Raw genomic sequence first — 4,800 nt, forward strand, 5'->3', positions numbered from 1 at the left:
TCCTTGTGTTATAGTTCTCTTTGTGGAATGCCCTCCTCTTCACTTCCTTGTGGTTAACACAGAGTGACTAAAACATTACAAGCAGTGATTTATCCCAGCAGACCTCACAGCACACATGGTATGGATGGGTTTCTTGTTTCCTTCAGTACTTTGGCCATTGGTGTCCAAGCATAGAGTTGACCTTGCCACAGTGTCTACCCAGGCTCTTCTGGTAGAGGAATTATGCTGGCCCTAGCTGTGTTAAATTGGTGTCCAGGACTCACATGGTGCTGAGCGAAGGAGACATGCAGATGGGTAACAATAAATGTGCTAGGTGTATTGGAAGAGTCATAACAAGAACCTGTTGCTCACTATGGGATACAGGCAGGTATTGAAGGTGATGGCAATTCATCTTCAACCACTGTGGAGGACTTGGTTAATTTTTCGGTCTCATTATTGATCTGTGAAGAGGGATCTTAAGTGGTCTTACTGTCTTTGCAGTGCCAGGTTTAGATACTCTGTCAACTAGAGGAGAACAAGTGATCTTGAGATGTAGGTAACCGATACTTGCTGAGTGGATTGAACAAAACACAGGTCCTGAAATACAAGTTCACTGGCCACTGGAGAAATAATGTGTCTTTGCACAAGTAGGGGAGAAGTTCTGGTTGCTTTATAGGGTTTTCTGAGGAGGAGAAATTGCCAGTTTGTGTTAGTGCTAATGCTGTGTTTTTCAGCTGGCCTCTGAGCAAAGATCTGTGGATTAACACCTTGCACAGTGAGGAAAACCAGAAAAGGGAGTTTTTTGTCTGTAGGCTTCAGATCTACTATGCAGAGTTCTGCTGCTGTTTGGTGTCTTTTTATTGAGAAGTTTTCAGAGGCCTTGCAAGTCCCAAAACACTGAACTGTTTTGGGTCCAGTAAATTAATGATCTCTTGTTTCTAGTAATGCCATGATTCGGGAATGAACTATAAGAATAGCCACATGGAGTTTTTGTCTGTTTGGTCAGAGTTGCAGAAAAATTTGTCAGTCAGAATAATCCTGGTCTGCTTTCTCAGAAAATACTGATCTGTACATTCCCCTCACTATCCGTGTATGGATTTCATGCTTCATGAATTGAGGCTGATTTTCCAAGGCTGTTTTGCCTCCACAACATAGTCTATTTATTTTTTAAAAAACAATTTCTACCCCCCAACCTGTAAACCTCAATGAAAGCCAGCTATTTGCTCCTGAAAATTCAAGTGGTTTCTCACTGTAAGCTTGGTTGTTCTTGAAGTGCTAGAGCTTCAGGGACACCTGATTTTTTTACACAGTGTGTTGGTGAAAATGAAAACCGTGGGGTTTTTTTCTTGACAGTCATGGTAGTGAGTGTCAGTGGCACAGGACAGTGTTTTTGTGACCCTCAGCCTCTGTATTTCTCTCTTCTAGTGACACAAACTAACCCTGTAAGTACAGTCAGTGTAGCAAAGTTGAACAAGGTGCCAAAGCTCAGTGGAAAGCAGAGGCACAATGGTGTGTGAGATAAGTCCTTTCTGCCAGCCCATGGCTATGTGTGCTTTTAGGCGGAGAATTGGTAGTACGACGATGGTCCTCCTGTCCTGCAGTCGGTTGCCTGTGAGCAGCAAATGCTGGCTGCCATCACCCTTCCTCCAACATTATTGCTCCGCAGCTGGGCCTAAAGGCTTTCTGTGAAGGGGTGAGCTTTTGGTGGTCCCACTGGCTGTCAGAAAGTGAGCAAGGGATTGCGTGGGGCGGGGCCCTCCTTTACACTGCAGCAGTACTCCATTGGATTCATCTGTAAAGGAGAGAAGGGTGTAAGGTCTGCCCATGGTGCACTGCCCATGCCTCAATGCCCCTGCAACTGGGGCTATGCAGTTATCTCTGGTCTTGTGCTGCTTCTCTGCAGTCCACATGGCCATGCTCTGCTGCCACCCAAGTTAAGCTTGGCAAGTAGATTTGACAGTGCAATTTCTGAGGCTGTTTGGGATCCTAGTTCATTGGGAATATAACATATGAGAGCAAGAGGAAGAGTTTATTTAATAACCTTAAATATAAACAGCTGCAGGCTTCATCATCTGTTAGCTAAATAGCTCTTCATTTATATGCATCATTATTTCTAGAGCAGTGGTTTAACTGCTTAACGCCTTATGCTTGCCTGTGCAAAACGAAACAGCCTCTAGATTAGAGGTGCTCCATTGACTAAATATTGCAGCTTTTGTGTCCTGTTCTTAAGAAAATTCCAGCTGGGGATGGGATGGTGGCAATATCCTGCCTGAGCTTAGGACACAGTGGGCACCAGCCTTGAGGAGTTCACCACAGCCTGCCACACCACAAGAGGCTTCAGGAAGCCCTGGGAACTGCTGCAAATAGCTGTGGTTTGCAGAAACCAAGGGGCTATTCCTGGAGTGCATTGCTGCCTGCTGAGCTCCTCTCATGGTCCTCCAGGGTGGGTTCCCACGGGAGTCAGGTCAGCATAACTCAGCCAGTGTCCATTCTCACGTGAGCCATCTTTCCCAGCAGAATCAAATCCATCCTTCAACCCCCTCGCATTTCTGATGCATCCTCTATGGAAGGAAGCAAGACCTGCCTCAGATCCTTTGCTCTTACTTTGCTCCCACGGTGCCTACTGTCATACCTCTCACATCCTGTCCTGGTAGACATCGCCAGCTCAGAACAGGTGCCTCACAGCTTAGCTTGTTGTCTGCACTGCAGGACAGGTTCCTGTCCATATCCTCAGCCCTTCATTGCTAGCTGAACACTGAGTCTACTTCATAGTAAGCCACAAGCCTTTGGGGCCATCCTGCTAAGAGGTGCTAAAACTGACCACTGCATTTCCCTTATCAGCAGGCTTCACAGTTCAAGGGATGTTTGTTGTGCCGGCTCTTGCTCTTCCCCCACGCTCCTCTCAGAGGAATTAGAAACAGATGCACAGAAAAGTGAAAAAAAGAGACTTGATTACTTCTTTGAGGAAATGGTATGGACTGACTTGAGTGGAAGTCAGATGACCTGAGCCTGGTCTGAAATTTCCTCTGTGGGTGCAGTTAGACCTGATGCCTGGCTTCTCCACCTCCTTAGAGTCTGTTCATACCTTCGCCGCATCCTCCCCACCCCAGCTGCAGTTCCTGGGGGCCAGGCAGATGGTGCCACTTGGATGGTAGGAGTCTACTCACCATGCATTCTACTCTAGCCTCTTACCTGGGTATGGCCATCACCCCAGTGCTGTTGGAGCGGGAAAAGAACAAGGCATTCTGAGACACGGTGTCTGTGTGAATATACATAAAACTACTCGCTGCCACCTTGTGGAGATTTGTATCTGTCACAAATCTGTCTTCAACTGCTGATAAAGCTTTACACAGTTCCCATGCATTCTTCACCTTCTCTACCGACCATCTCAGCTTTTCCTCTCCAGAGAAGGAAAAAAACGCCTCATGGGGCTGTGCTTCCTTGACATCTCCCAAGACTTTTTCAAGTTCCTTGAACTCATATACTTGATACTTACCAAATCTAGAGGCTTCTGGCTGGGTATGCTTCTCACCTATGTGGAACTTCCATTGAAAAAATAAAGGTGCCACAGTATGGTTCAAACTCCTCTCAGCTAAACTGAGTATGGCACCCACTGTCTCCCCAAAGCACCTTACCAGAGTCTTCTTCCTGCCACAGTTTAGTGCATGGCCTCCTGACGGAGGAAGATCTCAGATAAAGATCTTAGAAGTTGGGGGAGAGTTGGTGTATAGTCATTTTTCAGGTGAAGAGCAGAGACTTCCTGCCACAGCCAGGCTACTGCTAAGCCCCTGTACTTGCAGTCCTGCACTGCCTGTCACAGCAGTTTGATGCCTTACGGTTGCATGGGAAGGTTTTGTTAGGAATGGGGAGGATACAGCGGTGACTTCTGTGAGAAGACACCAGAAGCTGCCACCACATCAGACAGAACTAGTGACTCCCAAGAGGGATCTGACACTGGCCAAAGCTGAGACCTCTGTGATAATACATTTGAAAAAGAGTGAAAAAGAAAAAGCTTTACAACGGCCATAGAGAGAGAAGAACAGGAGTGCATGAGAAAACCCAGCCTGCAGACATCAAGGACAGTGAAGGAGAGATGCATCAGGTGCCAGAGCACATTCCCCTGTAGATTGTGGTAAAGCATGCTGTCCCCACACCGCCCATAGAGGTCCATGGTGGAGCAGACATTCACCTGCAGCCACTGGAGGACCCCACACTGGAGCAGGTGGATATTTCCAAAGCAAGTTGCAGCCCACAGACAGCCCACAGAGGAACTGTCTCCTGGAAGGACTTCTGGCCTGTGGAGAGGAGCCTATGCTGGAGCAGGTTTTCTAGTAAGACCCGTGGCCCATGGTGGATCCACACTGGTATAGTCCATTCCTGCAGAACTGTATCCTGTGGATCCCTGGCACCGGCACTGCCTCTGTCCTGCTGAAAGGGACTGACAAGAGGGTCCTGGTTGGTGCCTGGCAGCCAACCCACCAGTCTGTCTTCCACCACTCACCAAGGGTCAGGGATCAGTACTGCCAGAGTTATTTGCATTGGCAAAACAACAGCATTTTTTTATTCTTGCTAGATAGAATCACTAGGTTGGAAGGGACCCACAGGATCATCGAGTCCAGCTAGTATTGATGAATGAAGACTAAGAATTTAAAGATTAGTGTCAAACATACTCTTATTGCAATCATCCTGAGGGGGAATCCAAATCTAACTTCATTCAGGTCAAGAGAAGAATGGAAAGGAGATGGTTAACTGGAGTTGGGGTTAGGCTGACTGCTGCAAGAGGTGATGTGAAAAAGACGTATGGGTGGTTAACAGAATCCT

The sequence above is a fragment of the Cuculus canorus genome, chromosome Z, assembly GCF_017976375.1.
Source record: "Cuculus canorus isolate bCucCan1 chromosome Z, bCucCan1.pri, whole genome shotgun sequence".
In the NCBI taxonomy this organism is placed as follows: Eukaryota; Metazoa; Chordata; class Aves; order Cuculiformes; family Cuculidae; genus Cuculus; species Cuculus canorus.